We start from the raw sequence: 21,533 nt of genomic DNA on the forward strand, positions 1-21,533 counted from the left end.
TGGAGGCCTTGGCTGAAGCCAGGCTACTCTCCCCATTCATTGTCACACTGCCCCCTCTCATTAAAGCAGCACGGGTGCTCCTGAAGGTCACAGAATGCCTTACAAAGACAAATCTTTCCACTTGGCCTGCTGCACTGGATCAGGGATGAGGCATTAAGGCTCCTTGCTGTCCTTTACAGCTCCTCCCCTACCACAGCCCCCGCCTCCCCCCCACCCCCCATCAATCTACCCTCCTCATCAAGCTAAACTCTAAGGCCAGTTCCAGGCTGCCTGTCCACCTGTTGACAACCCATGCTTAGATGTGTCCAAATCCTATTTAGAGTCCAGGCATGAGGCCGTCCATCACTGACTTTTCTGTTGGCTTGTCTGTTTCTCCTGCTAGACTGTAAACAACCTGAGGGAGGAAGAGCACGTGCTCCTCTCCAGAATCCCCCCTCATGCTACGGTGTGTACCTTAGTCCTCGCTTCCTTCTTTTATTTTCCCTCTCATTAAGTTACTCAGATGTGATCATTCCCTTTATGTGTCAGCTTGGCTAAGCTACATTGCCCAGATATTTGGTCCAGCACCAGTCTAGATGCTTCTGTGAAGTTGTTTTTAAAGATAAGATTTAACATTTATTTTTTATTTTTGTTAATCTTCACTGGAGAATATTTTTTTATATTGATTTTTTAGAGAGAGTGAAAGGAAGGGAGTGAGGGGGTAGAGAGAGAGAAAGAGAGAGAGAGTGAGAAAGAGAGAGAGAGGGAGAGAGAGAAACATCAATGTGAGAGAGACTCATCGATTGGTTGCCTCTTGCACGTGTGGGAATCAAACCCTCGACCATTTGGTGCAAGGGCCGATGCTCTAACCACTGGGAACACTGGCTAGAGCATAAAGATGAGATTAACATTTACATCAGTAGACTTTGAATAAAGAAAATTACTTTCCATAATGCAGGTGAGCCTCATCCAATAACAAAAACCTTAAGAGAAAAAAAAATAGGTCCCCCAAGAAAGAAGGAATTCTGCCTCCAGACTCAAGCTGCAACATCAGTTCTTCCCTGGGTCTGCCTCTAGCCAGCTTGCCTGCTCCGTAGAATTCAGAATTGCCATACTCCACTTGTTTGAGCCAATTCCTTAAAATAAATCTGTCCCCACCTCACCATACTTGCATCCACACACATACACATACAAACACACTCTATTGGTTTTGTTTCTCTGGAGAACCCTGACTAATACACCAGATCCCTTTCCATGAATGCCCTTTTTAATATAGTCTGGACTATAAAAATTCAACTAACCACATCTATCCCTTTTTTCCTCTCTCCCACCTACCACTTTCCTCTTTCAGTCTCTGCAAAAGTTTTTAGACTTTGAGTATTAACTTGAGAGAACTAATTTTTGCCATGGACAAAGTACATTTTTCTTCTATGCAGGCAGTACAAGAATTAAATAATCACAAGGAGGCAGCACAGTCTCGGATTTGGAATATAAAGCCTGACTCCACACACCTTGGATTTGATTCTGGCTCCAGTGTACAAACGTGTGACGTGGGATGAATTATTTAACTCCTTTGTCTTACACTTTCCTAATCTGTGAAAAGGGATAATAATAATTCCTGTCTCATAGAATTATTATGAAGATTGGGAATTAGTAGTTGCAAAGTGCTTACAGTGGTGCCTGAAAGGCAATATGTGCAAGCAACAAATGTTTGGTAATGTTATAGCCCACATTATAAGCTATGTAACTAGGGCTGAGGATCAAACTGGGTTTGATAATAACCATTCATAATTTTATAGTATATTTTCAAACAATAAAAAAGAACAAAATTACAAATAGTAATGCCCCTCATAATGACGTTTTGGTCAATAACAAACCACATGCATAAAGCTGGTCCCATCAGATTACAATGGAGCTGAAAAGGTCCTATCACCTAGTGACTGGTAGCTGTGATATTTGGGAGTGCTCACATGTTTGTGGTAATACTGGTGTAAACAAACCTACTGCATTGCAGTGGTATAGAAGTCTAGCACATACAGTAATGTACAGTATATAACAGCTGATAATGACAATGAATATGTTGCTGGTTTATGTATTTACTATACTATACCTTTTAATTATTGTTTTAGAGCGTATTCTTTCTACTTATAAAAAAAAGTGTGCTGTATTGCCCTGGCAGAAGCCTCATACATCTCATTTACTGCGTCTCTTGATTGCATCATTTTCTCTGGTGCTTGATTTAATCCCATGTTGTTTTGTTCATCATGGTCTCTAGGTGTACAAAATCGACTGTTAATGTTACTACATCAAGTAATTGACCTGGAAACAGAACTAAAAGTGATTAAGGACTATGAAGGTGGAAAATCAGTGATGGTTATTGCTCAGCAGTCAGGCATGTCCCATTCCACCATAGCTATGGTCTTAAAGAATAAAAACAATGTGACAGAAGCTGTTAAAGGAATTCATGGAAGGCAGCAAGACTAGTGAAAGTTTGAGAAGGGTCATTGTCAGACTAGGAGAAACTTCTAGTGACCTGGATTGAAGACCAGACACAGAAGTATGCACCTCTCAGCACCATGACAATCACATCCAAAGCAAAGCGAATGAGATGTTGAAAGAAAAGGTGGGGCCTTACTGTGATGTTGAATTTACTGCTAGCACTGGGTGGTTTAAACAATTTAAGAATTGTTATTTATTACATAATGTGAAAGTGAGTGATGAGTCCATGAGAGCTGATGTGAAGGCAGTTGAAGAAATTTTGGAAATCCTAGATAAGCTGGTTGTGGAGAAAAATTACTTGCAGACCAAATATTGAGTATGGATGAAACCTCTCCAATTCTGCAAACTATGCCCAAAAGGACTTTCATGTATAAGGAGGCCAAGTCAATGCCAGGCTTCAAGGCTTTTAAGGACTGGAGAACAGTCTTGCTTGGGAGCAATGTCGCAGGCTACAAATTGAAACCCTTGTGATCTGGCACAGTGAGAACCCCAGGGTCTACAAGCATGTCAATAAGCACACACTGCACTGTACAATAGGGACCGTAAGAAGTCCTGGATGATCCAACTCCACTTCCACGATAGCCTCCTGAATTGCTGTCTCAGTAAAATGGAGAAATACTGTTTGGATAATAACAGACCTTTCAATATTTTGATTATTGTTAATAATGCTCCTGGACATGCTCCTTTTATTGGTGATCTTCATCCCAATATCAAAGTGGTGTTTCTCTTTCCAAACATCACCTAAAAGGAGTTATAGCAGCTTTTAAGGCCTAGTACCTGAGGAAGACCTTTGTCCAGCAATTGCTGCAACTGAGGAAGACACTGATACAATTCTGGAATAATTACAACTTCTGTGATTGCTTCAAGAACCTTGCTTGGGCTTGGGGTAATGCCACCAAGAGTATATGAATGGCATTTGGAAGAAGACACTCAAGAGGTTTGTCTATGATGGCAAAGGATTTGCCAGGGATGAAGAGGTTGTAAAAGTCAACAAAGCTGTGGTCAAGATGGCAAAAAACTTTAACCTGGGTGTGGAGGAGGACAACATTCAGAAACTCCTAGAGGTGGTTCCTGAGGAAGTGACCAATAAGAAATTATTGGAACTGGAATAGAAATGAAAAGCTGAAGAAGAGGCAAGAGAAAAGGGAACTGAAGGAGAAGAAAAAGAAGAACCCCAAAGAAGTGAAGGGGCATTAGCAGAAGCTTTTGCAGAACTCAACAAGCTCCTTAAAAAGCTCTGATAAAGAGAAACCAAGATGGCGGCATAGGTAAACACCTGAAATTGCTGCCTCGCACAACCACTTCAAAACTACAACTAAAAGACAAAACGGACATCATCCAGAACCACAGGAAGACTGGCTGAGTGGAAATTCTACAACTAGAAGGAAAGAGAAAAGCACACTGAAACTCAGAGGAGCTGTGGAAATAAAGTGCAGAGGTACGGAGGCACGCACGTGGAAAGGGCAGGCAACTGAGTACGCGGCTATCTTTTTCAATCCAGAGGGAGACACAAGCTCCTGACTGCTCTGAACTCCAGTTCTGGGTGAGACTCTGGGGACCCAGATTCATTCGGGGAGAAACTGGACTGTCTGGCATCGGCCGGAACTTGAGGGCGGCTTTCTCTCAGAGGGACACTGAGGGACACTGAGACCCAGGGGCCTCTTAGGGCAGGGCCGATGGTGAGCCATTGCTGTTTGCTCCGTGCTGAGACCCCGCCCCAGCCAAGCTGTGTGCAGAGGTTTTTGCATATGAATGGCCTGGTCCTTTGAAACCTAAAATTACCTAACAAACTGCAGCTGAATCAGAGAGACCCAAAATATCCAAAAGAAAGCCCAAAGCCCCACAGCAGCTTGCATTGCTTCACAGCTGGGCCTCATCTGGGCACCTCCAAAACCCAAACAAAGAAGAGGAATCTACAGATCTCTCCATAGCTCCTGCTGGGTGGCTTCAGGCAGAGGCTAAATTAGCACCTCCTTGGAGATCCAAGAGTCAGTGTACCCAGGGGTCAGAGTGGGACCATCCAGATTACAACTCCTCATATCCATAAGGGACACACTCAGCAGGCAGCCTCAGTGAGCACCAAAGTCACACTGAAGCAAGTCTTGCCTCATAAGGGTATCTCCAGCACAGAAGTTCTCCCACTGTAGACACAGCTGATCCTCACAGCCAATTGGCCTGGAGGTCAATTCCTCCCAGTGATACCAACAACAATCAATGCTTAACTACAACAAGACTGTGCACACAGTCCACAAAGGGGTGCACCAAGAGTGTCTACCTCAGGTAACTAGGGAGGCTGAGCCACTGGGCCCTATAGGACACCTAGCACACAAAGCCACTCTATCAACTCAGGGAAGCAGCCAAAATGTGGAGACAAAGAAACAGGTCACAAATGAAAGAAATGGAGGAAAGCAAACTACTGGATATAGAGTTCAAAACCACGGTTATAAGCTTTTTCAAAAATTTTCTAGAAAAGGCCAATAAATTTAGTGAGACCCTCGAGGATATGAAAAAGGACCAACTAGAAATTAAGCATACACTGACTGAAATAAAGAATAATGTACAGAGATCCAACAATAGACTAGAGCCATGGTCGGCAAACTGTGGCTTGTGAGCCACATGTGGCTCTTTGGCCCCTTGAGTGTGGCTCTTCCACACAATACCATAGCCTGGGCGAGTCTATTTTGAAGAAGTGGCATTAGAAGAAGTTTAAGTTTAAAAAATTTGGCTCTCAAAAGAAATTTCAATCATTGTACTGTTGATATTTGGCTCTGTTTGCCGACCACTGGACTAGAGGATCGCAACGATCAAGTCAAAGATTTGAAATACAAAGAAGCAAAAAACACCCAACCGGAAAAGCAAAAAGAAAAAAGAATCCAAAAATATGAAGATACTGTAAGGAACCTCTGGGACAACTTCAGGCATACCAACATTTGAATTATGGGGGTTCCAGAAGAAGAGAGAGAGCAAGATATTGAAAACCAATTTGAAGAAATAATGACAGAAAACTTCCCCCACCTGGTGAAAGAAATAGACTTACAAGTCCAGGAAGCACACAGAACCCCAAACAAGAGGAATCCAAAGAGGACCACACCAAGACACATCATAATTAAAATGCTAAGAGCAAAAGACAAAGAGAGAATCTTGAAAGCAGCAACAGAAAAACAGTTAGTTACCTACAAGGGAGTACCCATACAACTGTCAGCTGATTTCTCAACAGAAACTATGCAGGCCAGAAGAGAGTGGCAAGAAATATTCAAAGTAATGAATAGCAAGAACCTACAACCAAGATTACTCTACCCAGCAAAGCTATCATTCAGAATTGAAGGTCAGATAAAGAGTTTCACAGATAAGAAAAAGCTAAAGGAGTTCATCACTGCCAAACCAGTATTATATGAAATGCTGAAAGGTATTCTTTAAGAAGAGGAAGAAGAAGAAAAAGGTAAAGATAAAAATTATGAACAACAAATACATATCTATCAAAAAGTGAATTTAAAAATCAAGTGAATAAAAAATCTGATGAACAGAATAAACTGGCGAATATAATAGAATCAGTGGCATAGAAAGGGAGTGGACTGACCATCCTTGGGGGGGAAAGGGGTGTGCGGGATGCAGGAAGAGAATGGACAAAAATCGTTCACCTATGAATGAGGACAGTGTGTGGGGGGGGGGTAAGGTGGGCTGGGAACTGGATGGAGGGGAGCTATAGGGGGAAAAAAGAGGAATAACTGTAATAATCTGAACAATAAAGATTTATTAAAAAATAAAAAAATAAAAGCTTAAAAAAAGCTCTGATTAAAGTTTTCATTTTATATTTACTAAAAAAAATTTGAAAACATGGACACCAAGATCTAAAGGTTCTCATTATTAGAGAAGAATGTCCATGGTGCAGTATATGTTTACAAGCAAATCTATAATAATAAAAGCATAATATGCTAATTAGACCAGACATCCTTCCAGACGTCCTTCTGGACAAAGCCGCAGTGGGCGGGTGCCAAGGTAGAGGCAGCAGAGGCCCCCTGCCATGGCGGTGGCGGGCGGGGTCCAAGGCTCTTTCACGAAGTTTGTGCATCAGGCCTCTAAAAAAAATGAAACAAACCAAGCAAACCACCATGAACATATTTCTGAAAAGAGTGACACCTCTTCAAGGACCTCAGGTAGGTCCTGTAGGAGGTATTTCAGAAGAAGGCATTGTCATTATAGGAAATGACAGCTCCATGTGTGCTTTTGCCACTGAAAACCTTGTGTGATGGTGAAAGAAAGTGATATTGAGATCTTGACCCTGTGTAGGCCTAGGCTAATGTATGTGTCTTGGTTTTTAACAAAAGCTAAAGCAGTAAAAAATATTTTTTTTGAAGAGAAAAATGTGTATGAAATAAGGATATAAAGAAAGAAATTATTTTTGTACATCTATATGATGTGTTAGTGTTTAAAAGTCAAAATGTTAAAAAATTAAAAAGTTTATGAAGTAAAATGGTTACAGTAAACTAAGGTTAATTTATTTTTGAAGAAAAATTTTACATATGTATTTTAAAATTTAGTGTAGCCTAGGTGTACAGCATTTGTAAAGTCTACAATAGTTTAGAGTAATGTCCTAGACCAGTGGTCGGCAAACTATGGCTCGAGAGCCACATGCAGCTCTTTGGCCCCTTGAGTGTGGCTCTTCCACAAAATACCATGGCCTGAGCGAGTCTATTTTGAAGAAGTGGCGTTAGAAGAAGTTTAAGTTTAAAAAATTTGGCTCTCAAAAGAAATTTCAATCGTTGTACTGTTGATATTTGGCTCTGTTGACTAATGAGTTTGCCGACCACTGACCTAGACCTTCTCATTTACTCATCACTTACTCACTGACTCATCTAGAGCCACGTCCTGTCCTGCAAGCTCCATTCATGGTAAGTGCCCCATACAAGTGTACCATTCTTTATCTTTTATATCTTATTTTTACTCTACCCTTTCCGTGTTTAGTTATATTTAGATGTTATAAAAATACTTATTGTATTATAATTGCCTACAGTATTCAGGTTTAGAGCCTCAGACAATAGACTATACCATACAGCCTGCTGTGTAGTGAGCTATACCCTATAAGTTTGTGTAAGTGCACTCTATGATTTCCTCACAATGACAAAAGTACCTAACGATACATTTCTCAGAATGTATCCTCCTTGTTAAGGGATGCATGACTGTGTTTATCTTTTTTCTGACTATAACCATCATGTATTGTTATCTTTAGAAAAGATAAAATATACAGAGACAGGGAGAAAATCAAAACCTTTGTAACTGAGCTTTGTAGAGCAAGGGCAAGTAACCTTTTCTGTCAAGGCTCAGAAAGTCAGTGGTTTAGGTTTGTATGCCGTATAATCTCTGCTTTAACTCCTCAGCTCTGTTGTATTTCAAAAGAGGCCACACAAGTGTGCATGACTGTGTTCCAGTAAAATTTTACAAAAACAAGCCTTGGGTCAGATTTGGTACCTTGTGCCGTAATTTGCTGATACCTGCTCTATAACAATGGCTGTGACATTAATTAATTTCTTTTCTGTCTTTTTTCTATGCACACAAATATCTAATTTATTGTGAATATAAGTTACAATTCTGCTTTTTACTGGCTATTTCTATTTTAAATAACTGATGAATAACTAGATATATACCTGGTTTTGATTTCTGCTAATTTCATAAGATAGATGAAAAGTACCAATATGAGTTTCCTCAGAGAACACTCAGAACTGGGACAGGAAAGGGAGAAGTAGGAAAAGTGCTCATGAGGGTGTTATAATGGGCTGGGCTCCCCCTGCTTTGAGGCTAGCAAGCAAGACACTAGCCCCGTCCTGTTGGTGTTCTAGTGCCTTGGCCCAGCAGCCTGTCAGCACAGAGAACAGCTCCTCAGGGGCCCTGGGCATCCTTGGTTGCTGGGTGCCTGCATGATTGCCCAGACAGGGTTGGGTTCTGTAGTACAGGGCTATCCAGGCCGCAGGTCTGCCACATAGTCACCACAGGAGAGAGCATTTTGGGAGGTGGGCTTTCCCCCAACTTTGTTGCTGGCAGTAAACCAATCTGATGGCATGGAGCTTGGTCTAGGTAGAATTCTGGGATGAAACATGGCTGCGTGCCTCCCCTTGATAACCTTTACTTCTTTCTGGCCTTTGCTCAAATGCCACCTTCTCAATAAAGCTACTCTTAACCATTCTACTAAAGTAACCACATAATGCTGCTCCCTTCCCTGCAAATTAAAACAATTTCTCCATCACTCTTACCAACATGTGACATGCTAGCTATTTAATTATTTGCTTGCTCATTGTCTATCTTCCCCCACCAGAATATCAGCTCCATGAAAGCAGGGATTTTTTTGTGTTTGTTCACTGTCAGGCACAAGCTAAGCACTCCATAAACATTGGTTAAATGAAAGAATGGATGGGCCAAATTGTTTACCAGAGTCCTACTTTCTGGAATTGTTTTCCAGAAAACAAAGGAAATTTACACTTCTGCCAGTGGAGTATAGCATGTTCTTCTTACTACACCTTCATGAGCATTAAGTTATGTTCTAAAACATTCTTTTGTGGTCAATTTACTTTAAGTTGTTTTCCTTAGATTACTGTACATGTCTTTTCTTTAAATAGTTTCCTTATGCTCATTGCCCATTTTGAACAAATTAATTTAAACACTGAGAGGTTGAGTTTTGATCTCCTTACGCCCCTCGGTTTGTCTACTGAGCTCTGCATTGGATTGGTGGGGAGCCAGAACACAGTGCTCAGCTGCTGTGTGTGTGTAGCGGTGGGGGGTGGGAGTGGGGGTGGGGTGGGGGAGGATGGGGGTGGAGTTCATTCTCCTCAGCTTAGAAAGTTCACGTTAGATCTGGCTATAAAGGTTATGAATAGTTTGGTTAACTTGGTGTATATGTATTAAAAAGGGGGGGATTTTGGCAATTTTCCAGAACTTTCAAAGACTAAAACTACGGTGGCTTTAATTTTTTTTTACTCATGGGGTGCCTCTTAATGATCTGGACAAAATTGCCACTTCACTTTGCAACTATTGACTGATGCCATATGTATGTGCTAACAGAACCATTATAGAAAATGTTAGAAAAAATACAATGGGTTGTTTACTAGTAAGTGATCAGTCTTTCTTTAAGTGTATTCCAGTTTAAAATACAATTACTACTTATATGGATAAATTCATTCAGGTATTTCTCAAATACAGTCTCAATTTCTATCTGAATATTCATTGCCATGCTAGCTATTTAATTATTTCTTGCTCATTGTCTATCTTCCCCCTACCAGAATATCAACTCCAGGGGGTGTATGTAAAGTAACCACTTAAATATATACACTGAGTGGCCAGATTATTATGATCTCTAAACGCATAATAATCTGGCCACTCAGTGTATATCCTATATAATAAAAGGCTAATATGCAAATTGTCCCCTGGACCAGGAGTTCTACCAGCAGGCAGGCTGGCCAACCACCCATGTCCCTTCCCCCTGGCCAGGCTGGCAGGACCCCACCATGCATGAATTCAAGCACCGGGCCTCATATATATACACTGAGTGGCCAGATTATTATGCGTTCAGAGATCATAATAATCTGGCCACTCAGTGTATTTTAAGGGCATGCCTTCAATAGCATTGCCCTATCAGGGACCTGTCTGGATCAACATTGAAAACTCTAAAGGTGAACATTTCTGACTATCTGTTCATTTCACTGTATCTTTTTTTCAAATTTATCTTTATTGTTGAAAGTATTACAGATGTCCCCTTCCCTCCCCACATTCACCCTCCTTCACCAAGGAGTGTATGAATGGTTATGCTTATATGCATACTAGTAGCCCTGTGCATGAATCCATGTGCTAGTAGCTCTCTGCGGGGCCTGGCCACTCCACACCCGCTGCCCAGAGGCTCTCCGCGACGCAGAGGCCCATCCGTGGCCGGGCGCGGAACACTTGCCTTGTCGCAGGGGTGACGACGCAAGCATTCCCCACCCTGCCCCGGCCGCTCTGTGTCCACTGCCCTGAGGCCCTCTGTGGCCAGGGTGGACTCCGGTGGGGCTGAGACGACTGGGCGCCACCATCTTGTGGCTATGGGCGCCACCATATTTGTGATGGAGTGACAGTTAATTTGCATATTACCCTTTTATTAGCTAGGATAAGTTCATTGGTTAATCTCTTCCCCACCTCCGCTCTGATATTTGTCAGTCTGTTTCATGTTTCTATGTCTCTGGATCTATTTTGTTCATCAGTTTATTTTGTTCATTAAATTCCACATATGAGTGAGACCATATAATAGTTGTATTTCTCTGACTGGCTTATTGCATTTAGCATAATACTCTCTAGGTCCCTCCATGCTGTATCTTATGTTAAAAAAATACACCTTAGGAGAATAGGGACACGGGGTAGATGGGAATGGGAGCAAGTACTTATGTGGGTTTACATATTTTAATCCCCAAAGTCTGCTTTATTCGCAGGCAAATCTCTTTTCCTTCCTTTGCTAACAGAAATGTTCCTATAATAGAGACTTGTAATTGAAACTTGCAAATAGCATTATAAAAGAAATAAATATTTTTATTTTAATAGCAACTATAAAATTTCTATAACTCAGCTATACATTTTTATAACAGCCCATTCACTCATCCATGCTTAAATTTCCATGCCTGTTGAATTTTTCCTTAAAGATAAGCAAATAAGGCTTTTTGCTTATAAATTACACATTATCCTGTATCTAATTAAAATTATTTTTATCATATATCCTAGAATTAGTTGTTTCTTTCTTATTCTTTTTACATATCAGGAGATGCTATTGGTCAAGCATTAATGTGTTTTTTCTTTGTTTAACCACAAAATATTCATTTGGAAAGCTATTTCTAACCTGAGCATTACTGTTAAAGTGACTTGTACACATGCCAGTTTTTCTGCATGTTTTGACAAATGACACATTTCCTTTGGTGCTTCCTTGTGGGTAACAGTGTGTGAGGATGTGGTGTTGGAAAAATTTATTACAGTTATTTTGCAGTTGATATTAAAAAATGTGATGTATTATACCAGGTGTCTGACCTTTAAAGATCTTAGGACCTAATTCATTACAACATAAAATTTACATATTATTCAACTTTGCTGCAGATCTTTTATGAACAAGTCATGGTGTGTATGTATATCAGGAGAGAGAGGAAAAGTCAGCGCTATGCAAGGAACCGAGGTCCGAAGCCCAAGCTCGGATCTATTTGTGTGAGAGAGGCAACCACCTAACAATTAAACTGGGAAGGAAAAAGCATGGAGTACAAAGCGGAAATTTTGTGAAATAGTGAAGCACATCTTTTCATATTCCTAACCTGGTCTGCCCTCATCTGTGGTGCAATGAAAACCACATCTAAGAGAGACTGAGGAAAGACAGCTTTAGAAAATATCTTTAAGTACTGAAGTCTGTGATACAACCAACAAAATAATACTTAAACAATGGTGGTCCATGTCTGATTTAAAAATACAAGAAGAGATTTTAAAATGAAAATTATGAAATACTTTAGAGATAAAATAAATGTATTTGGAATAGTGTATATCTAACAGTTTTTTTAAACAACCAGAATTTGTAGCACATTGTAACAAATTATATCTGAACATTAAAAGATTATGTGTTATTAGTAATCAGTTATGTTATTTTAATTCTTTTAAATATGTTCAATATTTCCTTTTCAATAGCTGCTAGAATGTCCTTTTCCTCATATTTTACTTTCATCTGATTTGGGTTTTGGATCAAATAAACATCCATTAAGTCAGAAAGACCTACTTTTAAAAATGCATGTATTTACATGATGACAGTAGGAATATTTGTTTGTAAGGTCCTGGTCCACAGTGATTTCACATCACTCAAGGACCCACAAAGCTCTGATTGAGAATAATATCTTTCCCTGAGGAGACCATGATATTATGGCAGAAAAATAAGTCTAAATCCTTCTTTTTATAGAGACTATAAAATAATTTGAGTTAATGCAGATGGGTTATTAATATCAATATAATCCAAACACTATTTAAAGATTCAGTTTGCTATCAAAGATAATGTTTCCTTATTCTGCAGTTTAATTAGCAAGGAGGAAGCATTTTATCTGAAATACTGATTTTGTAAATTAATTTGCTGGAAGGTATAGAAATATGCTTGAAGTTTTTTTATTTTAATAATTTTTAATAAACGTGTAGGAGCAATTGATACAGGACAAAACTTAAAAAGCTGTAATTATCATAAGGGTGAGCTGCTTCCAGCAAATGCAAACCACTAGCTTAGATTAATGGCACACTAAGAGGAAGAGCTGTGTATTTGCAGTAGAGGGCGCTGTCTTCCAGTTCTACCACCAGCTAAAACAGAAGGTCACTCAGTCTATTGATAAATCACACTGCCGTGATTCCTAACTGACAGCTCAAACTAACATCAAGCTGGATGAGGGAGAACAAAAGGCCATCAAGCAGCCATTTTCTTGACACTTTTATTCAATCACCAGCAGATTGCTTACGACAGCAATAGCAGCTGTTTTGTCTTCATCTTTCCACATTTGATAAAAGGTGTCAACTCAAATTTTTGTAAATAATTCACTTACCCCTACTGCATACACCAGCACTGTTCAGCATATGTATTTTGTGTGAGCAGATCACTGAGGCAGGTCAGAGCGCAATGATATCAACTGAAGGTCATCTGTGATCTAAAAGTAAGCTTCGATAAAGCTATATAGTTCCTCAAGGTCAGAGATAAGAACTACGTGTAGATATTTGTGGTGAGAACAAAAGGTTAAACAATAGGGAGAAAAAGTATGAAAGTGCTTCCTTTAATATACCAGTGATTTTCTTTGTTTAAGAAACCTCATTCACAGGCTCCTTGGTCAATTATCAATGTAAGGTGTTTGTAAACCCACCTAAGAGATTAAACATCTAAATTGGTCTTTCCAAAGTTTGAAAAAATATTATTTGTAGCATGCTATTCATCATGACTGTACAGCAGCCAGACTTGCAATTCATTTCTATGTTCTTTTTAAAAGAATCATAAAAAGAGTGTCAAAAATTAATACAGTTAGATAGAATTTCATTTATCTCATTCATTTAAAATTCTACCCTGAAATGCATTTAGGCTTGAGAGCTGAAAAAAAAAAATAGAGAAAGAAGGTGTTTTATATCATAAGAGCTTCATTTGCTTTAAGGGCTTAGAGAAACTAATAGAGAAATCCTTGAATTATTGCAATAAGATACTCTATCTGGTGTTGGCAGTTGCTAAAAGTGCTGAGATTAAAAATGATACATCCTTCAATGCTGGGTTGTTTTTTCAGTTACATTACTCACAAAATAAATCTAAACAACAAATAGTCACTATTTGGTTTATATTTTCTAATAGGAAAAGTCCATGTGCTTTGGAGATCCTGTCTTAGCTCCAGTGCAGGAGGATTTATTACCTGTAATTGATGTGCACGGAGATCAAAGAGCAGCTTCCTTACATTTTCTCCTATTCTTCTTACCTCAGAAATCGGGGGGAGGGGGGTAATAACTCTTGCAGTCCCTTTGGAATAGGTGTAGAAGAAGGAAATGAACCTGGGCAAGGTACCTCCACAGTAATACAGGGCATTAACACATTTTTTTAAGAATCCAAATAGCTAATTCAATTTCTGGTTAAAAGTTAATTCCCACAAGAAGAATGAATATTTTCACAATTTAAACATTAATAAAGTAGGGGACAAACTAAGATTTGGAATAATGTTTAAATCTTCTGAGTTTAAAAGTACACTGCTACCTTCTCATGTTCTCTCTAGGTTATTATACATTTGCACTTTCTGCCTCTTAGCACATGCCATTTTATATTGTAACTTGTCTTCTTACATACATTTTTGGTGTGTTTGTTTTCTCAACTGGATTGTGGGACTACAAGGGCAAGAACCATCTCTTAATTGCATAACATGGATACTTTTATGTTTTCATTAAGCAAACAAAGCACTTGCATACCTTATTTGATCTTCATAATTGTCCTGTGAGGTGGTCAGCTAAGAGATTATCTCCATTTTGTAGGTGAGGAAACTGATGTTCAGAAATGTACAAGATAACTCTACACGTCTGTTACAGAAGCAGTACTCGAATCTAGGACATGTGGCATGTAACCCAGCACTTGTTCACGTAACTTTAATATAGCATACTAACAAAAAGGCGCCTGGCTTGGTATCTCAAAACAGAGCACGGTGCCAGCATACAGCAAACATTCAATATTCCATTAAATACATACATGGTAACCATATGTATCAGAAGTGTTGGATAGTTTTGTTGATAACAATGATTTGGGCAGTAGATCTATTCCAGAATAAATATGTCTTGTGGACAAGAAAACTAAGAAATGCAATGTCTTTGGTCTGGAGGAGCTAGCATTCTAGGCAGGGACTGGATGTGTTTTCATGATAAATTTCTTTGATGGTAAAATGCAGATAATAATCACAGCTTTATTATCTTATCAGATTGTTGTGTGGATCAAAGGACACTTTGAAAGGCGTTTTGTAGGCGGTGAAGTGCCCTATATGCACGTGATGGTCTTTACTGTGATTAAGGCAGTGCATGATGACTAGCAAGGGAGGGCGACAATGAGTTCCGAAGTGAGAGCAAGCTCTACCTGGAGGGGTGTGGGAAATTTTGAAAGCATGCTAGGAGAAGGCATTTCAAGAAGACAGGGAAATCTAAGCCCAAAGCCAGAGGTAGAAATGGACATGTTTAAATGAGAATGAGTATTGCTTGATAGGACTGCTTATAGAAGTGAGCAGACGGATTTAGGTTTGGAAAGATAGGTTAGGGTGTACTTGAGGACACTTGGCTGTCTTGGTACCAGTGAGAGAGTCTGACCTCAAATGGAAACACGCGGCTTATTTGAGAATGGCCATAACTTTCCATTTAACTAATTGCATATGAGGAAGTCAGAGAAGATTTAAAGGGAGCTAACCAAATTCCTCAAGAAAAAAGACCCCCAGTTACAAAGGGGAACAGTAATTACTGTGAGAGAAAAGGCTCTCCAGATAGTGTGTAATAATAACAGTAACTTACTTTATTGGAGGCATGCTATGTCTCACGTTATTCTAAGTAAATTATTTACATTGACTCATTTAACCTTCATAATCGAGGAAATTGTTACCAGTGGGCAATGAGATAACTGATACTAGAAGGGTTAAATAAGTTATCCCAGGTGACTCACTGGGAAACCGTGGAGCTGGATCCACCCTCGGCAATCTGTCTGCACAGCCTGGCTCCAGCACTGTCAAGGTCCTGATTTACTGTTAAGTCCAAAAACATATCAAAAAGTAATGATATTAGGTGTGTTCACTTTGTGAAAATTCATTGAATTATGCATTTTTGTGTTTCACTTCAATAATGAGTTACGTTAATTAAAGAAAATTAAGTATTCTATGTGCTTATAGAAGAAAAGATCGGAAAGATCTGTACAAACTGTTAACCTAATTATCTTTGGTTGTAAGGAATATTACTAATCTAAACTTTCTTCATTTTAGTTATCTCTATTTCCACATTTTTGATAATTGCTGGGGCTTCTCACATGGGGCACGCACCACCTTGCAGGGGCTGACCAGCAGCCCCTGAACGACGGTTGGACAGATTACTCTGACACAGTTTCACTGTGAAGGAGAGGGCTAAGGGACGGCCTGGCTGAAGAAGCCAGGCAGCCTCGATTGCCTGCTTTTATTGGAATTTTTTTTAAAATATATTTTATTGATATTTTACAGAGAGGAAGGGAGAGGGATAGAGAGCTAGAAACATCGATGAGAGAGAAACATCGATCAGCTGCCTCCTGCACACCCCCTACTGGGGATGTGCCTGCAACCAAGGTACATGCCCTTGACCGGAATCGAACCCGGGACCCTTCAGTCCGCAGGCCAACGCTCTATCCACTGAGCCAAACCGGTTTCGGCTTATATTGGAATTTTTATCTTTAGATGCAATCAATTGGGTGAGTAATCTTGGGAGGACACACGTGTTTACCTTGTCCTCTAGTCAAGGGCATCCAGGGATTAAGCATAAGGATTCCAGTAGACACCCAGGGGTCTGCGTATGCACAGACTTGTTTGGGAAGGTCAAGAATAATTAGGGGCGCCGCCTTCAACACTCCCCTAATTCTCCCCTAAGTCAGAATTCAGATAAAGAGCGCAGATGGCCTTCCACACGCTTCCCTTTTACCAGAATGTCCTCCTTACAACTTTCCAACCAAGTCTCCTATGCTCCCCAACAGGATAATAACCCTATAAAACTTTTGTAATAAGAAATATCATTTTAAGCAAACAGAAAATTTTTGATGAGGAAGAAATGAAACTAACATTGATTTAACAATGACTATATTATACTTATTACTTATCTAATTATCAAAATAACCATTTGAAGAGATTTTGTACTTTTTGTTGCCATTTGAGCATAATGTGAATTTTAGCACAGTAAATAACTGGCTCAATTCACGTATACCACTTAGCACATAATTAAAAGAGACAGAATTTGAATCCAGGACTGATTCTAAAGCCCAGGAAACAATTAAGGAGAGAATTCAGGGATGGAGAAAGAATTCTAGGAGGTTAAGTTCTAATTTGGTATAGTGAGACAATTAGAGCCAGAAGAAATCATCTTGAAAAACTACTAAATGGAAAGAAAGTAAAAATGATTTTTCATTACACAAAAGCATAGTTTGAAGCTTAATTAGCAACCCATAGATTCTTTAATATAGCTTATCTGGAAGAGCTTATATAGCTCAATTTTTTGTCTCATCACTGGATATCTTCTTCAAACAAAACTGAATAAATCATCAGATTTTGTGCATAATCATGCGAAGTCAGATTCAAAGATATTATTTACTCTATATAAAGTTTTTTGTTTGTTTTGTTTTTGTTTTGTTTTGCTTTATCCAGTATCCCCAGAGCATTCCCCGCTCCCCCCTTGTTTTTCTAACAAGGATGCCGCATATTTCTGGTCATTTTATAGTCACTAATGATATTGGACATGAAAAAATTTGTTAAAGCATTTAAAGAGTTTAAGTGTTTTCTGCAGAATTGGGCAGAGAAGTTAAGAAAGAGACAATGGATTCTGGCGTGTAGAATAAGAAGGGGGAAACCATTGTTTTCTACTTTTAAAATAAACAAGAACAGAATCTCTTGGCATGTGACTTTGGCTAAATTACTTGGTTCCTGTGTGAACCAAGTATAAAGTGACATAAAAAAACATCCACCAGACAACACAGACTCTGTATCTGACTTAAGGTGCTTTGGTAAATAAGTTATGTCTTTATTAGCTCAGGCTGGGACAAAAGATGATTACAGTTCTCTACAAAAGATGTTTTAAAGGTTCATCCTTTTTTTTTACTCCCACAAGTTTTCTTTGCTATTCAGGTGTCTATTTCACCATTTATTGCTGAGTTCTAGGAGCTTGTGAAGCTGCCTGTAACAACAGCAACAACAACAACAGACACTGATATTTTTATTTCAGTGGGTAAGGGCACAGAAGAAAAAATAACCTGTTTTTTAAATAGTATCTTCCATGGTATTTTGTGTGTGTGCGTGTGTGTGTGTGTGTGTGTGTGTGTGTGTGTGTGTATTGGGAAACAAATAGTTCTGCCAGTGTCTGATGTGGCATTGTTTTCTATCTATTTTTATATATACCAGTATTTGTTGTTTTCTTACTGGTATCTCTGAAATGACTGATTCTGGGAAATCACAGGGCAAATTCAGGAAAATGAAACTTAATAAGGTTGATGTTAACTCCTAGAGAAATCCAGAATGTATGGTTAAACAAATGGTTTTCGGTAATTCTTAAAAACCAACAGGACATCTAACAGTTAATCATGTCAAACACATGTTTTAGCAAAACATATGGGAGTTCCCAAGATATTCAAATATTCCCTTCTTAATGATTACCATATCTAAAATTTTAGCCTTTGTATTCTCCACTTCTGCTTTGTTTCTTTCCTTAGCATTTACTGTCATCTAATAAACTATTTTATAACTTATTTTATGCATTCCACTAGAATCTAAGCTCCATGAGGAAAAGGTTCCCCTACCTGATTCTCTTACCTGCTGTATCTTCAGCACCTAGAATAGTCCATGACACATACTAAATGTTGAAAGAAGAAATATATTTGTAAAGATACTGAAATACAGACTAAATAATAATAATATTATTTGGATTAAGCCATCAGAACCAATGTCGATAACTTCAAGTAAGGTTTCAGGCAAACTTAGTTCTCTAGGACTCTATTCTCAAGAATCGCTCATTGAAAATATAAAAGGTAGGCTTAGGAAATTTTTTGATGAACCTAAGCTAGGAAGAATTTAACTTGGTTTTGAGAGGCTAAAAACTGGACTCAGGCAAGAAAGCTAAGAATATATGCACCTCTATGTTCATTGCAGCCTTAATTATAACAACCAAGATTTAGAAGCAGCCCAAGTGTCCATCAGCAGATGAGTGGATAAAAAAAGCTGTGGTACATTTCACAATGGAATGTTACTGGACCATAGAAAAAGAAGGAAATTCCATCCTTTGCGACAGCAGGGATGGACCTGGAGAGCATTATGCTAAGTGAAATAAACCAGTTAGAGAAAGACAAATACCATATTACTTCACTCATATGTGGAATCTAATGAACAAAATGAACTATTAAGCAAAATAGAGACACACCCATAGATAGAGAGCAGGCTGACAGTTGTCAGGGGAGGATGGTTGGGAGGCTGGGTGAGGGGGGTGGAAGGATTGAAAAAAATGTTATGACATGTATTCCTTAAAAAGAGATACATACTGTAACCATATTAAAAAAAGACATAATAGAAAAAAATATAACCTTATTGATCTCATTGAAAAAGCTGTAGAACAGTGAATAATTTATTTAGCTTTCCTATTCCTGAGTTTTTTCTTTTTCATATTAGATGGATCCAACTAGACTTTAAGTCTCTTATAGGTACTGATATTACTCAATCTTTGGAAGCTAAGGAACCAGGCAGTCAAACTGACAGACAAAGTGGAGGTAATGGCAGATAAAGAGAGTGGAAGGAAAGCAAGAAGAGGTGGCAGTTATGGGAGCTGAAGGGACAGGGGTCATATAGGCAACATTCAGTGGAGTCAAGGCCAAGAGTGGTTGAAGTGATGGTTGTGGCTGAGCACGATGAGAGAGACTACAAAAGGAAGAGGAAGAGAGGGCAATGGAGATGTCTCTTGTCTACTCTCTGTGCTCCTGAAAGTGTTCCTCCTCTCTTTTGATCATTTCCACATTGATAGAAACACTCATTATAAATAATAAAGCAAAAGCAAACAAAACAAAAACACAACATTTCAAATAGAGGTATGGATGGACTCCCACTAGCAAATTGAAACAATTGCTATCAGGAAAGTTTTGGGCTATGCTTCCAAAGTTATGTAAGAAAACACATTCACCAAGTGAGTTGGCATTTCTAAATATGATAAAGAATCATTTCAGAGTCTGTTAAGGTGGTCATTGTGTTGATTGTGAAGATCAGTGGTTCTTAAATTTTAGTGTGCCTCAGAATCACCAGAATGGCTTGTTGAATACATTGTTTTAGGCTCCACTCTCAGAACTTCTTATCCAGTAGGTCTGGCATAAGACCCAAGAATGTGCATTTCTAACAAGTTCTCGGTTGATGTTGATGCTGCATGTCAGAGACCACACTTTGAGAACCATTGTGTAGGCTTTGTTTTGTATTAGGTTGCCTGGGCATGGGGGTGAGTAGAAGATGAAATCTATAAGCTGCCCAGGCTGGAAGTCACACAAAGGAGTCCCTGAAGCCCTCCTTTGAGGATTTAAGACTCTGTTGTGTTTCAGTATGGAAAACAATATTAAACTCACTGTTGATGTACCCTACTATTCCTTTATAAGTGGGAGAAATAGGCTCAATGAGGAAAACCTGGGGTGAAATAGGCCTTGATTGACAGTCTTTGGTAACTCTGCTACCATTTCTCAGTGAAGAGAAAGGAGAGAATGTGACTGGTTCTCAAGTCAGGAGACTTAGATTCTAGACCTTGTGTTGACTCTAACCAGTTATATTATCTTGTTCAAGTCAATACCCTGGATTCTTTCTCCTCATCTGTAACTTGAGAATGCCAAGCTAGATGGTGTTTAAGATCTTTTCCTGCTCTAAAATTCATTTTGTACGGTACTAAGTCAAAGCTGGCATTTATATATCACAATGGCAAATTGAACACTTTATCTTTGTGGCAACTGAATGTCTCTGGAGAGTTCTTTTTTGGTGAAGAAAGGTCTTAGTGATCTAAATTTTCTCTGAAAGTGAATGTGAGATCCCTAATAGTACCTGGCACACAGTATTTAATGGTAGTATATTCTTTCCCTTTCTTGTCTTTATCTCTAACTAGAGACTCAGTGCACAAATTTGTGCATGGGTGGGATCTGGCTGGCCCACCCCGATTGGCCGATTGGGCTGGAGAGAGGGGCCAAGGGCGGTTGGCCGGCTGGCCCCGCCCCCTAGTCGAACTCCCAATTGAGGGGACAATTTGCATATTAGCCTTTTATTATATAGGATGTTAATGATACTTTGACAAAATTTAACTAATTTGCTTTTAGTTCAGATTAGAAATTCTGTTATTTAAAAAAAATGTAATGAAAACTTAGACCCATTTTGGAACTTATAATCCCATTCCATGCTCTTGTTGTTTATGTGTTTTGCCACCAGATAGCAGAATTACTCTTGTTATAATCTTTTTATGATTTAGATGGGTTTACTTTTTGGAAACTCTTTGATAGAGAAATGTGGGAGAGGAAGTCCTCCTAACCTCCTATTTTTAGGATAATTGGTACTGGAGAAAAAACTTTGTCCAAATGAAGCCAGTTAAAAATGCTGGCCAAAATGGGCTAAAAAAAAAAAATGGCTTGAGTGGACTTTATCTTGAAAAATAAAGAGTTATAAAAAATGTTTAATTGCTCTTATAGTTAACCAAATGCAGTTTTTATTTTCAACTATGTGCCCAGAAAAATGAATCAAGTTTTTTGTTGTGGTTTTGCCTTTTTTTTTTTTTTTTTTGCTTTTTTGCCTTTTTTTTTTGCTTTTGAACTTACATTC

This window comes from Plecotus auritus, assembly GCF_963455305.1.
Source record: "Plecotus auritus genome assembly, chromosome: 3".
NCBI lineage: Eukaryota > Metazoa > Chordata > Mammalia > Chiroptera > Vespertilionidae > Plecotus > Plecotus auritus.